The following is a 21,331-nucleotide window of genomic DNA, read 5'->3' as shown; positions in this document are numbered from 1 at the left end:
AGGCAGTGGGCGGTGGGGGCAGGCATGGGCATGGCGTGGACATAGGGAGGAGCTGGGCATGGGCATGGAATAGGCATGGCATAGGTGTGGGGCAGGGGAGGACATAGACATGGATGGGGGAAGGGATGGGCATGGTATAGGCATGGGGAGGGGATGGACATAGGCATGGAGACAGGCATGGCATGGGGAGGAGGTGGACGTGGACGTGGCGTGGGGAGGGGGTGGGCATGTCATGTAGAGGGGATGGACAGAGGCATGGGGAGGGGATGGGCATGACATGTGCATGGACATAGGTATGGGCATGGTGCTGAGTTGGGCTGGGTGTGGACATAAGCATTAGAAGGTAATAGGGAGGGCAGAGGATGTGCTTGGGCATGCGATAGGCAGGGGGATAAGATGGGATGGGCATTGGCTTCAGCATGTGAATGAGATGGGGATTGGGATGGGGATGAGGATGGGATGGAGAGCGGCCTCGGGTGGTGCCTTCATGTCCTGGCCCTGGTGAGCCTCTCTCTTCTTGGGGTCAGGTGGGCTCCAGCTTCAGCACATGTTATGAGAAGGGGGAAACCTCTGTTCCTCCCTTGCCCCTAGCTAGGCAACTTGCATAATGTCTTGCTTTTGGGGTCAGGGACCATCATCCCCAGTGGTGTCAGGAGATTTCTTCATCATCATCATTATTACTATTACTATTATTATTATTTTACATAATTGTGTTATTTGTTCATTAAAATCAAATTCTCAGGAAGAAGGCCTGCAAGATTTCAGTTGCACAATTTAAGGTTACTTCTTCTTTGGGAAGAAGATCAACGCTACCAGTTTCTGCCTTTAAAATATTTGTGGGGGTTTGGTTTTGTTTTGTTTTTAAACTGTAGCAACTGGAAATTAGGGCTGTTTAATGCTTCTATTCAACATGGTGTTACTACCTGTCAGGCTCTGCTACTGCTTCACTTCCTGACCTTGGGCAAGTCCTCGATAACTTATCCCTGCCAGGATTCATCACCTGTTGCCATTTACGCTCAGCCTATTATTTTCTCATTCACCAAATAATCACACTTTTCTCTTTCAAGTCCTTCCTCAAAATATACTCTTACAAAACTTTTCAGCAACAGTCTCTACATGGCTTATGTTGGCATCACAAATCTTGGAGCGATATGGGATTAGGCCCTAAAACTGCATTGTAAGAAGAGTGCTGAACACAATGGACTGCAGTACTTCATGCAGTGCTTTGAGCTACATGGGAATTGTCCTCTTCGTGGCATACCTTTAAATCAGCCAAGTACAAGTCTGCTATGTTCGGCCGTGGGTTTTTTTCATGTCCTAAAATTTCCAGTCTTTGTGGAAAGCAAGAGGTAAGATTGTGTTTTATTCCACACCCAGAAATTAAGGTAAAAAGGCACACAGCAAATCAGAACACGATCTTAAACAGCAGAGTTCTTGACATAAAGGTCTGCTTTGCAAAATAGCTGCTGCTGTTCACTGTTTTTTTCAGTCATACATATTAAAAATGAAATACATTTGCATCGGCCTTATTGCCTCTGGAATATATTCCACATCAGGAATCTAGACTCTAGACAAAGGTAATTTAGGTGTCTGTAAGGGCAAAGTTTAATTGAGAAATATATATATTGTTAGGAATAGACCTCATCCAAATTCAATGGTAATTGTATAAGCCTTTCAAAAATCATACAGTATGCAAGCTTCCAAAATTTCTGAACAAGAAACATTTCCATTTAAATGCCAAGAGGCAATTTTCCCTCTCTTGTTCAATACTAAATCAGTCACATGAGCAGTTTGCATTTGATTTTAGAAAGGAAATGGAACATCTTCATTTCCAGTTGCATAAAACTTTTGTTTTTTTTTCTTGTTCTTAGTGCTCTTACTTGTTTGTGGTACTTCCCTGCAGTTTTGATATTCTTCCGTTTGAGCCGCCTGTTCACACCAGCCATTTATTTATTTTTTTATTCAAACTCCAGCAACATTATTAGAAGAAAACTAGTAAACCCCAGTGTGGAGTAGAATACTATTTGTTTGAATTCTGGTTAGTAAATCCAAGTTTAACAGATCAGCACCGTTTGTGTAATTGGCCTTTCCCTGTTAACTGAACTAGACAATGATGCTCCTGGAATAAGGAAAAAAAAAAAAAAAGCGCAATAGTAATTTAATGGGAAAAAATGACTTTGCTTAGGAAACCCCCCCTGCTTCAATTCACAGTGAATTACTGTGGTTGCAGAAGTGTGCCGCGCGCCAGTTTGGAGCATATTTTGTGAAGATGTGCATTTGAAAATGTCAGCGTTCACCAGCCTACCTATTGTGCCGGTGTCCTGCACCACAGTAGCTTTGCGCAGCTGAAATACTTCTTGCGAACAGAGACTATTAAGTCAAACTCTCTTCCAAACAGCGTTTTTGCGGAGTTTGTAAAGAAGCTACATCTGTGGAACAAGAAGGTGATTGAAAAGACTAATGCATGAGCCTGTTAGACCTTGCATGCTAGGAGACAAGGAGAGCAAATCCTGGAGCTGCCGCTCGGATTAACGCTTAATAGTCCTGATGTCGGGTTCTGTTTCCATGTTGACATTTGCTCCAGCAAAACAATGAAAACACCTATTGTAAAGTCCCCATTCATCAAGCAAAAAAAGTAGCAACATCTGCTGTGGTCAAAGGTTTCTTGCTGAAGAAGTTCAGCAGCAGGATTGTCTTTGGTTGGTTAGGTAAGCCCTTTGCCAAGAGGTGCTGCACTAGCTGACAGCCACTGCTAACGATATTTTTTTTCTACTTCCAGGAGATTAATCCAGAGGGAAAAACTCATATATTTTAATCAATGGAAGTGAAACCATTTGCCTTTCAGAGACTATAAAATAATACACACCCCAGGGTTCAATGCTCTTTTCTACTCCTCCGGAACATTCTTAAGGGGAAATCACTCTTTTCTTGATGAATGTGCAATTCAAATGTGGAAATATGCTATTCTTCATGCTTTCTCCATAGGGAGCAAAACGATTTCTGTAATTAAACCCTTTTTGCCAACATTTCCTGATGAGAATAGCTTTTTTTTTTTTTTTTTGACAACCATGTACAAAAGGGTTTGCAAAACCAGGTCTGGAGGGTTTGACCTTTAAGCCTCTATTTGAATTGGTCATTTTGGTTTAAAGGCGCGTGAGGATGAGGATGAGGCATGTGAGTAAGGGCTGCAGCTTAGGTTTCCAATCAGGCACTGCTGAAAGGATATGGCTGCAGGACAAAGGAAGATATGGGTACCAATGCTAATATTAGTCTAGCTATTAGGGATCACATTAGCATTGAAAACACACAGCCCAGTCTTCAGCACACTTTAGCAGCCCCAACTGTGTAGCCAGGGTCCCTGTTGGGCTTGTGCTGAAGTCTGTACTACGGCATCATTGCTGCACTGGTTCCCATGGTAGCTAGATCGAAGAAATCCAGCTTCTCCAATGTATATCAGGCTGTCATGGGCAGTGTAGACAAAACTGGAGTTAAATAAGAAGTTAAGCACACGTGTGAGCTTTTGTAGGACTCGGACCTGAAGTCCACAACATGTTCCTTGTCACCGCAAAATGCACCGTGTAATACACAGAGATCAGGATACGGGACAGAGGTTTTAGCCACCTGCACAGTTGAGGGTTGAAACCTCATTCCTGTATGACGGACAGCAGGGTTGAACTAGATGCAGAGCTAGATGCAGAGCTGAATCTTGAGTTTCCCACTCTGAGTTATGTTATGTCTCTCTGCCAAAGCTCTTGAGCTGGGTGGTGGAGCAGAGATCACAGGGACTCTTTGTAAAAAGCAGGATTTCCCTCCTCTTCCTCTTCACTCCAAGGATGTCTGTAGCTTAACTCAGTCTGCATTGGCTCAGAGAGATGTCTCCACTGCTGGTACCATGAGGTGGACTCCAGCGTGGGTACGGAGATATATTATCACTTATAAGGGCCTTTCCTTTTATTAGCTGATTTCTAGCAGGATGCTAAAGGCTGGACAGGGTCATTCTATCTTGACTGTGCCTTTTGTAGCATCTCAGTGGATCTCAGGGCTTAAGGAGGACAGAACTAAGCATCTACCCACAGTACTGGGTCTTATACCCTTCCTTTCCTTGTTTGCAAAGTACCAGTGTCTGTTGTCATACCTGAGAAATCAGCGGAGGCATACGATGGAGTTGAGAGTCTGCTCCTACTGCTTACTCAGGAGAAGTTCCCATCAAGTGAATTGGACATTTGCCTGAGTGAGTGTTGCAGGATTCGGCCCATATGCTTCTCAGCTCTTATATTTGCATAGTGCAGAATATGCTTACAGTACAGTGCCAATAAAACAAAGCTATATACAGTAAGCACAGAAAAATCAAGAGCACAGTTAAGACCGCTTACAAACAGCAGCTGAGCTCTGCAGCTGACATCCAGGCTTATAACACTGTCAGAGACCATGCTCTGTTGTGGGTAATATGTACAAGACAATTATTTATAAGCAAATAGATGGAAGGTCCTGTAAGTGTATAGGTCTCTATTCTCCCTTCCCTAAGCATATTATTTTCTTTCTTTCCTATGAATTATTTATATTTTAACTTTGTAAATGTGTTTTGTTTTGTTTTGTTTTGTTTTAAACTATGGAAAGCATTTCAGGAGGCCGCTTTCGTGGAAGACACTTGTTCTTCAAGCAAGTGCTCTGGTATTGTGAAACATGCTGCATATACCATATGTGGCCAACTTCAAATGAGATACTAGGTCATTCATTCTAACGAAGTAGAACGAGGACTCTTTTTCTCTGGAAATTCCACTGATGTCTTATGAAGGAGGAAGAAGATCTTCATCAAGAAGGCGCAGATTATATCAAGAAGAGTATAAAATGCCCAGAGGATCAAATTACACCTTTTCATAGACATATTTTCCTCTCTAAAAATTTAAAGCATGTTTTTTTTAATCCATGGGATAGGACAGAATATTTCTTAATCCACAGTACATGATAAAATGGCCACGAACAACTGTAATATAATACATCTTCAATACAACTGGCCATAAGTGTATTAGAAGAACCTCCAAACAATAATTACTGTATTACCGCACTGTGACTTCACATCCAATTTTGCTCACCTCACCGTACAAAATGGATGGAATAGATGACTTTTATCTTTTTAATAATAATGAAATGTTCAGGATTTGATATAGAAACCTGGCTACCAAGGTAATAGGTACATATAAGAACCTATTTAGAACAGCTATGTGAATGGGAATTGCTGTTAAATTGCAATGAAATACTATAGCATATCAAACAATATTTGAAATCAAATAAAACTTGGAAGGCTATTCTGCACTCATATTCAAGCCATAATCTCATTGTGAAGGAGACTTTTTCTGATGAAATTTGCTGGTTTAGATAACTGTGTAATATCTCCTTATTCTCCAATAAGGCCACGTATCTTGACTAACTGACTCACTCTAGATTTATGCTTGTGCAATAGCAAAATTCAAATGAATAGCCCCATTCACATGCTAGATGCTCTCAGGAAATGAAAAGCCAGTTATTTCACTCATAAACAGCCCCGGTCTTACTAAAATGATCGGTTTGAACTGGAGACACCTCTTTTCCTCTTTAAAGAATGACCTCTGAGACAGCAGAATAGAGTCCCCACTTCCCCAACACCTTCACTTCAGGCATCTCCTTTCCATGCATTGAACCAGTCGTTGTCCTTTGAGATGGCAAAGTAAGCACGTTATTGTATGATTACAGAGAAAAGGTGAGCTTGTGGTAATGGCACAGCAGATCACAACAGTATGGTTGCTGGCTCTGGTACACATTTTCATCACTTGTTAATCTCTTAGGGCTCAATCAAGAGCCTGCCTCAATGAATCCTCACCAGACAAGTAAATAGCATCAACATTTCCTCTGTCCCCTGCCTGGACCGCCTCCATCAGCAGACACGCCACCGCACACGAACAGAGAGCAATCGGGTTCTGCTGCCGCTTTCTGCTCTGTCCTCCAGATAAATTGTGTTAGTTTACTGGCAAAATCTAGTTTCTATTATTGTTTGCACTTCAGAGTCAATGTGGATATGGAAGAATAAGCTGAAATATATGCCTTGTGCATCATTAATAATAGCGTGGCCTCTCCGTAGCTACATGACAATTCCCAAACACTTTATTTAACAGTAAGCAATTTATCATGTCTGCTGTATCACGACCAAGTAGTTCAGTATCCCCAATTTACAAGAAGTGCTATTCTCTGTGCCTATTTGTACTGCTTATATCAAGACAGACCAACAGTCTGAGTGCCAGCTTTCAACTCGGAAAATCCAGATTCGGTTCCCTGGTGTAGCAAAAAATGATCTAGGCTTCAGTTTCCTGTATATAATATACAGATAAAAATACTTCCTCACTTTATCAGATGTTGTGAGGATAAATGCATTAAAGACTGTAAGTCCCACCAGTACTACAAGAGCCATAATTATCTCAAATAGATACATGTAGTGCAAGTACAGCGATATTTAATACATACCCTATGTGTATAAACCATGAGTCAGGGCTGATACAAACACAAACTATGCTAAGGAGTTAAAAATGGTGCTTACTTGCATGCTCTTCCCCGGCTTACGCTCCATTAAAGTTTGTATATCACAGACCAGCTTCGGCTCTCAGTCACGATGGAGCACGTCTGCTGAAGTCAGTGGTTTTATCCCAGTCGTACACTTGTGTAGGCAGGAGCCCATTGTCTGGGCTGAGACACTCAATCTGGAAGAGAAGGAATAAAAGGGCTCCAGTGTGTAAAGTCATTCATTACAATTTGGAATGAACAAGGAAATCAGTGGGGTTGCTGGAGGTTAAGCAAGGGCAGAAATTGGTCTTTTATCATTAAAATGCCATAGGAAAAAAAAAATATAAAAGGCAACGGATCTAATCCTGCACGTCTCTACTCACACCTCTTGCCTTTATTCATTGCGAGGGGTCACAAAGACACAATCATGTATGTTTGCAGGACCAGATGCAAAATTCATTCATAACAGAATTTCATAAGCAAGCAACTTCTTTTTCCTAGGATGAAGCGCCAATGAAATTTTGATATGACCTTTATATACTTTCAGATAAAATAAAATTATTTGGATTGCCGTCCTACATAAGTAAATTTTCTACAGTAACTTCGAACTCAGAGTCATGAGAACATGCCTCAGAAGTCAGTGAATATTTTTGAAGATTGGACGTGATTTTTTTTTAGGAGGAACTTTTGCAGTGGAAGAAAAGAAAAAGGGATTATTACCAAGGTTTCGATACTGAAGGTGCATCGGATTATTGGAAAATGTGGAGTGAAAGTTGTTCTGAAATGATCCAGTAGCATCTGTGCTTATTTTATTGTACTGGTTACCCTTAGCTGTCATGACTTTATACATAGCATCAAGAGCATGAGATGTTTTCATAGCTATCCTACAAATTTAAATAAAATTGTAAGTAACGCTATTTCTTCCAAAAATGCAGTGAGTAACACTATTTTCTGAAACTTTTTACTCTTTCCATTTCAGGACTGCCCCACGCTGCAGTCAACATTTACAAACAAGCATCCAGACTTCAGATAAACACAGCAGTGAGGACAACTCAAAGTATCCTTGCTGATCAACAGTTCTTCAAGCAGGAAATTGGGCCCAACCAAGGGTTCCCCCCACTTTCCTGGGAGGAATCTGATAACACTGGAGCTAGATTTTGCTCTCATATCAACTCTGCACGTGATAATCCTGTCAACTATGGCACCTTTCACTTCCTTTGCACTCCCCACCTCACATGCCAGCTCACTAGGGGCCAGAGGATGCTGCAAAGGAGGGATGCTACAAAATTTACCATCTGTATCTAAGGTTAAACAAAATAAGTGGTTGATCTTATATTCAATCATGAACCTAACAGGGACCAAACAGTCAAAAAAATGAACTTCTACTGTCCACCACTACTACTAAACCTCAAAGTGGGGGGTTGCAAATGTTGAATTTTTGCTGTAGCATTTTCACATTTAGTGACTACAGCTTTAGAGAGTGATGTTTAAGTAGTGGCTTTAGGATTCAGTAGACAGTAGATTTTAAAACGGTCTTTTTTCGTGTTTGAAATCCCCAGATATAGGCTCTGTTGCCTGTTAGGCTTGATCATGCCTGATTCAGCCATTTTTAGAGTGCAACTAGGTCAGAGGATGGGTTCGGTCATCTGCAGGATGAGAGACTACAGTCTTAATATGCTATTTAATTTGTCCTACTGGGCTGGGTAAAGAAAACCATCAGAAAAGGTTTCATGAACCTATTGGGTCGGATTAAGAAAAGCCACATGAATGCCTTTAAATGACAATGCAAAAAGGAGTAATAGAGCTAGTGACAAATCTGCCTTCCTTTCCCTTTCCCTTTTGAAGGAGAAGCTACCCCAGTCTGCTGTGAATCTATCGAAGAGAGAACAGGACTTAAACTCACACCTTCAAAACAAAGTAAGGTACTTCACTTTTCCTCCACACCTCTCTGCAGAAGTGCCTGACACATGACATCTGTTAATGAGGGTCATAATCCCCCCATCCTATAACCCCATACTAGTAGTGCTTAGACCCGACGGCCTCTTTTGCTAAGGAAATAAGGCTTTTATAGGAGTGCTGTCTGTCCATCTGGCTCCCCATCTGTCAATCCTGCACCCAGCAGTATATTCAGAACCTGGTGGCTAATTTCACCCCGTTCTCTAGAGGGGCAAAAGCTTAAAAGATATAAATATCCCACGTTTTATGAAAATCAGTGGTGCGGGAGAGAACGACAAAACACAGCTCTCTTGAGTGAAAGGCAGCAGTATAAGCTCGTTAGCTAATTGCTTGGCTTGGGCTGCCAGCTGGCCAGTCAGCCCGTGCAAACTGGCCAGCTCAGCTACCTGTTAGTGACTTCTTGGATCTCCAGGCAATGCATCTGGCCAGCCGGCAGAGGAGGAGAGGACACCTTTGCAGAGGGAATATGTGTGTACAAGGGTAGACAAAAAATGGAAATGAAGACATGCCGCGGGCTGAGGTCAAAGAGAAAATGGTGTTATTGACGTCGAGGAAGAAAGAAAGGACGGAGGGTATGATTTTCTGGGGGAGGGATTTATGATTTAAATTGCTAACAGAATGACTTGGTTGTTCCTCCTGTGCTGGAGGACAGGGCTGGACTTAGTTTCTCCAGTGAGGGCTTTCCTTCTCTGTTATCTTCAGAGCCTAAGAACAACCACTCTGGTTAAAAGTAAAGGTCCTCATAATCCTATACCTTGTTTCAGGAGGTTACCAACAAGGAGAGGTTAAGGAGACAGCATAAAAACAGGACATGAGCAGAGAACAACATATGGAAGGAGCCTTATTATTCCCTCTCCTCAGCCAATAAACAGAGGTACCAGAAGACAAACTGGATTACATCTAAAAAGTTCAATTTAAAACGATCTTAGTAAAGGCATGCAGTAAGTTTGCCACACTGTCAGAGTCAGAGCATCCAGTCTCCGAATCTCTGCGTGGGAACTTCCCTGGTGTAAGTGGCAGCAGAGCTGCTCTGCTCACCTCCGCTTTCAGCTGGCAGACACGGTGTTCGGGAGTGAATTACTACCCATGGTCCAACAGTGGAGAATGAAAACCTACTTTTGGCTCAGTCCTACCATCAGTTAAGCAGATCCCACTGCCATTCCTCTTCCAAATACATTTTGGCATTATTTGGTACCATTCCCCTCCCAGAACACTTTGTTTTCCCCATTCTCCCTCTCCCCTCTAACCCCTTACATTCCCTTCCGTGTTTAATGTGTGTTCACCCATAGCATAAAACATAAAGAACAAACATTCAGGACAGACAGACACCTAAAAAATTAGCTGAATTCAGGATTTCCAGTGTCAGATGATAAAGGGCCCAAGTTAACCTACTGATAAAATGTGGTAAGCAAACCCTGTGATCTACACAGATAGCTTAAGCTTCTGCAGTGCTAATTGCTATTACAACGCTAAGCTAATATTTGAGCCTTTCTTTTGAGCAAGGATGTGTAACAATTAGATTACAGGATTTGGGGCATTACGAAGAGAGATAAAAGCAGCAGTTTTGTCATGGTATGTGGTATTTTGTTTACATAGAGATAATAGCAGTGATGATAATAATAATATTAATAATAACTATTCTATTTAGGTCCAAATTCTGATTTCAGGTGCATCAGACCAAATCTGGAATAAATCTCTTGCCTACAACAGAACTATCCCAAATTTATTCTTGATGAAGCATGCAGATCTCTAGTCAGGGACCATTTTGCAGTCACTGAAGAGCCCAGCATGGTATACGATGAGCCCTAGCTACTCACAGTAGTAAACAGCGAGCCAACATTTCCAAAGCAGGGCCTGAACTTGGATTTTTCTCTGTTCTTGTGTCCTGAGCATCGCTGAGGCATGTCCTGAGCTCTGGTGGCATCTATTGCATCCTGATCCTGATGAATGCATGACAACTCCAGCAATGAAAGAGACCTCTGGTTTTTTGGTCTCTACGATCCTTATGCTTTCCTCTCTCCCCCCTCCAAATGTATGTGCATATGTAAAAACACAATATGCTTGAATACAGTGATAATGCATAGCATGGAAAAAAAAACCCCAATGCTAAACTACAGAGAAAAAACAGTTCACTACAGCAGCATGCCAGATTTAATACATTATGTTTTAGTGTGCCTGGGTCAACATCTTTAAAACTTTCTACAGTGTATTGAAAAGAAAAGTCATCTTCTTATGCATATTTTTAGGAAATATTTTTCTATTTCACATTATTTTTGAAATTTTTTTCTCCTAGGAACCCAAGGGAAAAAAAAAATCACCCCATGTCCATAACAACAGCCAGCTCTTCTGATGAACCGTAGGTTTCCTTGCCTCAGAGATAAGTCAGCTTACACAGCTGAGCATTTGGCCCCTGAAATTTTGCTGCTGCTGAGATCCTGGAAAATAAATTACAAACACCCCACTCCCCACCCCCCCAAAAACAAAAATTGAAATTTTGCTCTGCTTTAGATACTAAAATCAAGCTTCCTAACTATTAGAGTTTTTCAAGTATTTACTACCAATGTCCTGGAAGACAGAATCAATCCCACAAAGCAAAGCAAATGTGTGTACCCACTCAGGAATATTAAAAGTACTATTACAGCATTAAAAAGTAAAGATATCTGCTAGCAGTGGATTTAAAGTAACTCCCAGCAGCTGAAAATCTGCTCCAATAGTCACACACAGCAAACAAGCAAAGCAACTTAACAAAAAAACCCAAGTTTCCTTGTTTTAGCAGATCCTCATTCCACTTTAGTCTCTCACAGATACATAGGAAACCTAGAAGCAGGCAAGGTAGCCAGATAGGATGATATTTCTTCTTACCCATAGGCACCAAGGTCCTTTAAGAGAACAGCATCCTGCAGACTGCCGATACTTGGTTGAAAACTTGAAAAACAGGTTTTAAGCAAAAACTCTTTTGAGAATTCGATCCAGACTCAAGAGGCTAAAAGCATCACTTGAAACAGCCGGTTTAATTTATTCAAATAAAAGCCACATAGCTCAAGGACAGGTAAGTAGGTAAATAAGCCACCACCAGCCCCTTCTTGACAAAGAAAGGTATCGTGAAAAACCTGCATTAAAGTAGATCGCTGCGTAGGAAATGAAGGAGCCTCAGGTATAGACATTTGATTTATTTTTTCTGAGCATGGCACAGGGGAGCGTGCACTGGCTCAACCTGTTGTAATCGAACATGAAGGTTGCTAGTTGTTGCGATGATATTGCAGCAGCCTCTTCATTAAAGAGGCTGCGTCTTTAGCAGCAAAGATTAATTTCCTACATATGAAACCAAGACATTGCCAGTGCTGCTATTGCTCTCTGTTGTTCTTTTCTCCCCCTTCACCACCTTTTTTTTTCCTTCATTTTTTCTTGTAGTGAGCAGAAAAGAATGCGGTGAAGGAAGGATAGGTACTATATGTTTCTGATTTGCTGAGCTGACAATCCTTTTGCTACTTGATTTCACTTTAATGGGATCTTCTTGTTACCCACCTACTGTAGCTCAGCGTGGAAAATCCGTGCATCAAAAGGTTGAAAGCTTGAGGCAAAACTTGCCTCCCTGCAGCTCTAGGTGGGGTGAGGGAGAGACAAAGTCATCTGGTTGCTTTGCAAACAGTATTAAGGCAGTTCAGGGAAGTGTAGGTTAAGGATATTCTCTTCCCCATAAATTAATCTCCAGCAGGCTTCTACTCTTTCTAAAGGCAGAGAAGCTAAGGGAAGAGTCAAATATATTTTAAAAGTGTATAACTGTCAAGGAGAAGCGGTCAAAGGATTTCTTCTATGTGAGATGTGAGTGCATTTTTGTTCAGTTTGTGTAGGCATGTGTGTATGTGTACACACGCCCAAAAGGGACCCTATGACAGAGAGGTGTGAGTGTGACAGGCAAAAGGAGAGAAAAACAACCCCACAACTATGTGCTGGGGCAGCTTTCAGCAGTGTGTTGGTGTGCAGGAATATGAGTGCACACCTGCACACAGACTCACTTACAGGCACTGCTGGGACCACCTGTACAAGCCCAAGACCTGCCAAGGGTGTCCCTCTGTCATCCCCGCTGATGAGTTTCAGAGAAAAGGCAACCTCGGTTTAAAGTAGCCTCTGGAATATACTATAAAAACCTTACACTTAAAACCAAAACTGCGTTTGGAGCCCTGGCTGCACCTGTGTTTCCCAGCACTTACTCTGGGACTTAAAATCCAAGGTCTGCCTAATTCTTACTGCGGGGGGGTGTACATGAGAATCAGCTTGGAGACACCTCGCTTCTCGGTCTGGGGGAAATGGAGGGTAAGACCATTGCGGCGAGGAACCAAAGGGGATTAAATTAGGTGTTTGCATTGGCGGGGGGAAATTTCAGCTCTGCAAACATAAGACCTGACATTTTTCCCGGCTGCTCTGCACAGCGGCAGGACGGAGCACGCTGGGAAGTGCGTGTGTACCACTTCCCTCTGCTGGAGGCAGCCCAGACTGTTACCTGCCTCCCTCCATCGGAGAATATTTCTATAGGTACCGAAAATGCTCCAACTCCTATCATCCAGCACAGCAGCAATAATGAAGTGGCCACAAATCATTCCAGTAACTTTCATTTATATAAAAATCTCGGTGCTGACTGTGGGGTGGAACACAACAACTCTCACAGCATGAGGAAAAAATAGGTCTAGAGGAAAGGGATGTGTACTGCAAAGATTGTTTAAGCTGACGCGTTTTGAAAGGAGCCAGAATACCACAGCCTGGACATGCAACGCTTCTTAAATGAAGAATGAACTCTCCGATTGCTCACAGTTTTGCACAGCCACACACATCCCCCCCTTGCTCCACACACACTCTTTGCAGCATCAGTCAGGGAGTGCTTTGGGGTTTTTTAGTATGCTGATGTCCATATAACCATGCACCGATCAGGCTTTGTTTGGGGTTTGTGCAAGATCACAGGTCAAGGGAATGTGCGGGACAGAATAAATTGGTGGAGAGAAGAAGAATCTGTCTGCAAGCCATCTTCCCTGCTCCCCTCTTGCATCATCTTCAGGCATTAAAATATCTAGTGTGATACTGTATAACTGTTAGCTTTCCCCACCTATCCCTTGCTTATAGATTGTAAATGTCGGTGGTTTTATGACCAAGGCCAGCTATAGGTTGTAGAAATGTATAGCCCAGAAAAAGATTGATTTTTTTTTCTATTTCAAGTATGCAGAACATTTCCCAGTGTTTAAGGTGTTATATTTCCCCTTAGATAAATACTCATGACTTGCTCCATTAGCCTTGTGGGACCAGACTCAAAAGGACCACCACACCTGTAAGCCCACTGACTGCCACAGGCTTTAAGAGTACAGGTAGTGGGAAAGTCCCGGTGAGCCAGGGCTGGCCAGCAGCCTCTGCATCTCCCTTGGGTGGCCTCCTGATACTCTGCCATTTTGCTGATATCATCCTTGTCATTGCCCTCTCATGAGTGTTCCTGTAAGAGGAGTCGTAATCTGGTAGCACTTGACCATCAATACACTAAACCCTGTAAAGATTTTTTTTAAGAGCCAGAGAGCCATTGCAGGGAGACACAAGCATGTTTCACAACAGGTTACAGGGTTGGAGAGGAAAGTGCTACATTGATTACAAAGGTATTATCCATTAGAAAATGCAAAAAAAATAAAGTCAAATTCATGCTTTGTGCACAGGCCTTTCTTGTTTACCTACCAGTTTCCTCAAATAACCTGATTTTGTAAAGGATATGTAGCCTCCCTAGCTTTCCTGCTATCTCAGTGGCTGTTGCTAGTCTGTAGGCTAGCTGACCATGCTGCCGCCTCAGTCACATTTACCAACACCACCGTGAAACAAGGCTTGCTCTGTGCTTCACATTAAAGCTTCAATTGTAAATCCAGCCTCAGTTAAACATCACCAAATACCTCTTTTGTATGAAAAATGGGGAGTGAGGAAATATGGAGGTATTCCATCATGTCACTACTTATTTATTTATTCTTAAGGGGAGACGAGTGGCATTTGCCTCACAAACTGAATTATGACACTGATCTAAACTAGCAGAGATACTTGTTGCAAACAGGAGGAACAAAGCTGTCCAGATTCTTCATTAAATAAGAAGCCCAATAAAGCTGGAAACAAAAAGGAAACAAGTTTTCTGTCCCTCATGTATGCACCTACATTGGCATTTTACTTTGCATCAAGAGGGTACTATTGAGGCAAATCTGTTGATGGTCCCTACTCACTGTTATTTGGTTTGCATCTCAGAGTTGCTTTGGAGCAAACTGGATCCCTTTCAGGTAGAAGTGAAGGTGAAGATGGGCTTCAGAGGTCCACTTGACATGTTCCAGCCACTAATGACCATTTATTCTATGGGACTAGAGTAGAGCTAGCTCGAAGCAGTGCACCAAAAATGTTGTAATGGGGATGTCAGGTCTTCAGAACAAACTCCTTCAGTCTGTGAATCTGCTCCTGCTATGCTGTACTATGTTGCTGTAGTTCAGAAGACCAGAAGTCAAAGTGCTCTTCTTCACCCAAGTACAAGTATCAAGAAAGCCATGTGATAAAAAGCAAAATGACAGCCTGAGGGACATACGAAAGGCGATCCAGCCAAGGTCAGCCCAAGGCATCCTAGGCTATGTCCACACTAGCATTTCTAGAGATTAGAGGGCTAAACTAGTAGGACAGATCTTGTTATGATGATGGAAGAAGACAGCTGAAAGAGACTAAAACCATGATATATCAAGATATTCCTAGATATTAAGACAGAATTCCTCCTGATGATCTATGACAGACAGGAGTTGTCATAGAAAAGCTGTTGAATCAAAGTGGAAAGATTCAGGAAAGAAGATGATCTATCTAAACACTGTCTCTCCAGTTAAATGTTTTGCACCTGAATTTCAAGAAATTGCACAGTGGCAGTTGTGCAAAACAGAAAATATGGGTTATTAGCTCACATTTTAAAATAATGACTAAATTTATCCCATGTACAACTGCAGTGAACCCAAACAAATTACAGAAATGAGGTTAGTCTGCAGCGGCCATTCATGCCTTTGAGATAGATTTAAATATCATTGTAAGTGTGGAAAATTAAGCTTCCACTTACTGTGTCAAATCAATGACAACCTCCATAGGCACTTCTTTATTCATATTGAAAAATAAAATAAATAAGGAAGAAGGAAAGGAAGGAGAAGAAGAAGAAGAAGAAGGCAAAAAAGAAAAAGAAGCAGCAAAAGAAGGAAAAGGAAAAGGAAAAGGAAAAGGAAAAGGAAAAGGAAAAAGGAAATAAAGAGAGAAAAAGGTAGCCAGAATGTTTTAAGATGTATATTAAAAGGACTGCTCTCTGAATGGATAGAAAACAACAGATTTTCTTCTTTCTTCCTTCTTCCTGATAAAGAAATTCTGGTTTTCTTATTTCAAGCAAGGAAAGATAGCTAAATGATAGAGCATGCTGATCACAGTACAGACGCTTTATTTGCAATAGCGTTTGGTCCATGTCTGATGTCCCTGATTATTTCCCACTGTATACATTAATCTGGCAATGAATGTCCCTGCAGTTAGGGTATGGTACTGGAAATGATACTAACATTTAAATCTCTCTAACTAACTTTTGAAATGGTTTCCATCCTGTTTTTCAAGCATTCCCTGTCATTACTACTCTCCCTTGACCATAAAAATAACAGGCATATAAATAAAATCAGAAAGGGAATACCGTTCAATGGTGTCTTCCCTTGCAGAGGGAACGAAAAAGAAAATATTCGTTGTCTCATTAGAGTGGCTACCTGCAACAGGGTGAGCCTGGTCAGGGACAGCGATGGAGGGAGAGACCTGAGGCAAAGCAAGAACTGGACCAGGAGCTTCCTAGGGGTTGTCACATTTGGCTGAGGACAGAGAAGTTTGGCAGGGAGGAAACATTGACCTTAATTTTGTTTCCAAAGGTGCTATTCCTTCCTTAAGTTGATTTGAAAAGAAAAGAAAATTTAAAAAACCCAAAAAGATGCAATGTGTTTTGTAGAAGTGAAATACAAAATAATATAGCATAAGTTTACCAACAAGTGGAAACTGTTTTGGTCTGTATACATTAATGCACAGCGGTGGTGCAGCCAGAGAGGTACTGTAGCCTCCATGGCCCCCAAGACGAGTCACGATGCTCACAGGGGTCTGAACAGAGGATGCCACAGTGAAGTTCCAGTCCTTAGACATCTCATAGAATCTCATAATATACATCTCATAGACATCTCATAATCTCCTTCACATCCACAGGAAAAGAGTGTTTTCAGAAGAGCTACAGTATTTGACCATCAGCTTTGTATATCTCTATCAGACCTGCCAACTGCAATAAATATTATGGAGCTAAATATGACTTCACCATTCTTGTGAATTTTGGCTTTACATAGTAAGACGCGTAAGGGTCTCTCCGGAGGTATCCGTGCTCAGGACTGGGCTTTTCCAGCTTTTTTCTGTTAATATGTGTCTTGTGCTTTGCTCTGTGCAAATGTTTGCAATGATTTGTAAGCAGAGGTAGGCCTAGCCGAGAATTATTACACTCAAACAGCTTTATGCATTGACAGAGGATAAAATACACCCATCTCCTTAATACTATGTACACACTTTCTCTATATATAGTATTAAAGTGTCCTTACCGACATTCTAACCATAGGATCAGTAGCTTGCATTTATATTTATACCTTTTTTTTTCTTTAGACCTACCACAGTAGTGTTCAAACTGAATCAAGATAGCTTTGTTTAGTTTTGTTCCAGACTATACAGTTTCTAACATTGCAGGGACACTGTGGTTCAGAGCATAACTCTTCAGACCAGGAGTCTGGACAACTGCTACTGAGCAACTGTGCGCTCAAGTGTGCTTAACTTCTTTGTAAACTGAGGAGAGCAGTAAAACTCCCTTGAGATCTGTGTCAGGTAGATGCCAAGTGTGACTATAAATACAATTTGGGCAGCTAAAGGGGCTGGAGCAAGCTCTTTCAGAAGCACATTTTTAAACTAAGGATGCTGAAAATCTCAGGCTCCCTATCTAAGCTAGAATGCTTTCAAAGCTTGCCGAATCATCTGCATTGAATTCAGTGAGACGATTCAAGAAGGAAGGGACTACTGTCAGGGAGGCAGGTGGCCTTGGCCAAGCTCTCTTTGGCCACTAAAATCAGGAGGATCAATATTAAATATCATATCACGTTTAAGATTATTAGAAGACTGCAATCTTACTTTAGCAGAGGTCTAGAACTTCAACAAGGATTTTGGGCTCGTAATAAAATTAAGAGTAAATGTGTGTTCCTACACAGATAAACAGTCCAGTAGTTTTTCTTTCCCTCCATCACCACTCATTTCTGGTTGCAAAGTCCATAATAAATGGTAACTGCCGCAGCTCTGCTGAGATTTCTAAAGCAAAGTCACTGCAGCCCGTTGTGAAATCTATTCCCCATTCTTAAGTTTCAATGACCGGTGGGGTCAGTGCTGTTAATATGAATTTCTATGCTGATACAACCATGGTGTTAAATGACAAGGATGACAGCATTGCTAATTTATGCAGGCACTGAAAAGAGAGCTAACCCATAATTTTGTTATGTTTTCAGGGCTTGACTTTTGTTCTAAATGTCAACAGGGTGTGCAAATGCCATGCGAGTCTCCCTTAGGACTTGGCTCAAGTTCATATGCAGATACTTCTGAGGATGCCTTGGATTCATGAACTTAAGAAAATCAGGTTAAATATAGGAAGGGAAAAACAGCCTTGATAGACAATGTAAAAATACGGTATAAAGTCCTGAGGATTCCTGTGCATTTGTACTTATGTATGCATGTACACACACACACATACACACATGTGTACTATGCACACAGGATTTCAAGATAAACACACTGACCAATTTTAAACAGTCCTGAAGTATAAAGTATAATTTTCCAATTTGCCTCCTTAGATGATATTTCTAGCTGATTTACCTGTTTTTCCCTATTTCCTTTTTAATTAAAATTTAAAATAAAAGTAGATGTTGAAAATTTCTTAGAAGGATAGTCCTGGAAATTGTCTCTTCAAAAGAAATAGTATATAAGCACTGGGAGAGGAAACTCCTCCAGACTACTTCAACAGTACACCTCAGCCTTTTTCTGCATGGAAATGCTTATAGATGTGAAAGACCTGATGACACAAAAGTTCCTATGTAGATCCCTCTGGGGCATGGCAGTGCTGAATTGCTTGGCAAGGCTGAATGGAAAAATCTGTGCAAAAAGCTGCCCTTGCACTTGCTCATGCAAATAAAGGGCTTGTGTAGAACTTCACTGTGTGAAGATATGGAAGGCAGAGCCTGTTCTTGACCAAGATATAGGGTATTTTAGAAGTTATTGTTTCCTGAACATGTGGAGGCTGTAGAAAGTTTTGAAGAAGAGAGATTCTTGAAAGAGAACCTCTCTGAAGGTCTCTGTTCTTTTGGTAGTATTTTCAGATAAATTTCCTTGGTAGGGAGAGCCTAGGAAAAACTGAGTGAAAGGGTAAAAGAAGCTGAGAAATAGTAGAAGTAGTCTAAGAATCAGGCAAACATAAGGACAAAGAACCTTAAAGAGATGGGAAGATCTGTGAACTTCATAGGAAGAGGCATCTGGAGCACCAGAAGCATTGTGCCTCTTATGAAAGCACAGGGTATTTGGAGGCTACCGAAAAAAGCCAACCCAAACCACAAAAAAAGTTTTAGTGGAAGGCTAAAGGGGACAATGCTTTGTGCCTCTGCTCTCATGAGATCCCACCTGGAGTACTGCGTCCAGCTCTGGGGACCCCAGCATAAGAAAAGCATGGACCTGTTAGAGCGGGTCCAGGTAAGGGACACAAAAATGGTCAGAGGGCTGGAGCACCTCTGGAACATCCCTGGAAGTGTTCAAGGCCAGGTTGGATGGGGCTTTGAGCAACCTGATCTAGTGAAAGGTGTCCCTACCCATGGCAGGGGGGCTGGACTAGATGATCTTTAAAGGTCCCTCCCAACCCAAACCATTCTATGATTCTATGATTCTATAAAAGATTTAGGACACAAACTGGGCAGTAGCAATTCTTTTGAAATGGAGTACCGTACTTCTTTTCCAGGCTAAATTCTAGTTTCCCTTCATTTCCATTATATGAAAACTTTGCAAGTTGCCCCAGGTCTCCAATGTATTGGAACATTCAAGACATAAAAATATTCCACTGATTCCTGTTGAATTTGAATCACAAAACTTTCCTTTTCCCCCATGCATAGGTAGTAGAGTTGTTGTTTCTCTGCCACTGCTCTCTTATTACTTGACTCTTGTCATTGGAAATGGTATGGATCAGGCACCCTGCTTCATAAAAAACAAGCAGGTTACCAGCATTTAGGAATCTGCTAGTCTGTCTGTTTGACAGTGTAAAATAAGTTACACCTACACCCACCTCTTCACATAGGTAGTAAGTTGGTTGATTTACTTCATTAAGGAGAAAAAAAAAAAAAGGAAATGTGTTTTGGCCAAACCCTAATTCCTAATATTAGGAGTTGCCTTTGTCCCAGAAATAAACATTTATGCACGGCATGAGTAGCAGTCAATGACCTGACATCAGGCTAAACAAGCACGAAGTGCATACTTTGGAGGACAGTTTCCTCACATTGTCAAAGTGAAACCAAGGGTGGACAGATCGCGTCTGTACTACTGTCTTTCTCCCTCCTTGTCCTCTTTACTTAGAAGTGTACAAAAGATAAGGTTATCTTGAACTTACACCTACATCTGAACTTAGAATGGAGATGTGTCCGAACAAAGCATAGGAGACGCAGTTTTTCACAGATGTTGAAATTATTGAAATTCAATTTAATCTGTGATATCTGACCCTCATAGCAAACTTCCTAGTAGCTCAGTTGGTTTGGCAGTTTTGACTTGTCATAACCTCTCTGCCAGATTGGGTATATGACTATTATACACATTAAGAAATCAGTTAAACATTCTTGTAACAATTATTAAAAAAAAAATAATGAGACCACACACACACACAAAATCCTTTTCCAGTTGTGATCTTGGACATAAAACATCATTTATGTTAACAAAAACTAAGCTTTGACATCCAACCACCACCACCATCACCATTGAGCTTCATCTCTTCTACTGTTCATCTTACATGCCAAACACTTCATATCCCCTTATCATAAAGTACGCAGTGAGCACGTAGACTTATTTGAAGCCAACATCAATGCTGATCTTTTTTGGCACCGTACAGAGGGAGGTGCAGAGTTCTAAAGCTGCTGGCAATTACCTTTCCTTACTGACTGAACATCACTTGAACATGTGATATGCGTTGCAGCATGCAGAATGTTTGACATCCCAAATCTTTCCTTGTCAAAGCAGGAGTAGTACCTGATCCCACAGCTACAATGGCTTCATTCCTTGAAAAACTGCTAGCAGCTATTGTGTTTCTCAGATTTATTCTATAACAAGGTTTCAGAGTTGTCTGTTGAATGTCAGTATCAAAGATGAAGCTGATTTTATTCCTATATTTTGGGCTTTTGAGTTAAATATACATTATTGAAATGTCTTTCTGAGGCTTCCCTTACTAATGAGTGTTTTCAGAAATAAATATTGGGTGTCACAAAAAAATTGTTTTGCATTTCTGTTTCATTTCCTGTCATTTTGTAAACTCTTTTGAAATCAGCCAGTCAAAATAGTAAACAGATGTTCTAATAATAATTAACAAGAACTTCTGCAAGTAGGGGAAGTAACAGTGCTTGCAAACCTATGGGTTTCTCTTCTACTCTGCCTACAACCCCCCTCCACCACAACAGCTCCATTTTTTTCCTTCCTTTCTGACTTCCCTATGATCTCAGCTCCCACTTCCACAGCCTGCAGATATCCTGTAGAT

Source organism: Pygoscelis adeliae, unplaced genomic scaffold (genome assembly GCF_000699105.1).
Source record: "Pygoscelis adeliae isolate BGI_AS28 unplaced genomic scaffold, ASM69910v1 Scaffold84, whole genome shotgun sequence".
NCBI lineage: Eukaryota > Metazoa > Chordata > Aves > Sphenisciformes > Spheniscidae > Pygoscelis > Pygoscelis adeliae.
This window is presented reverse-complemented; position numbering follows the sequence as displayed.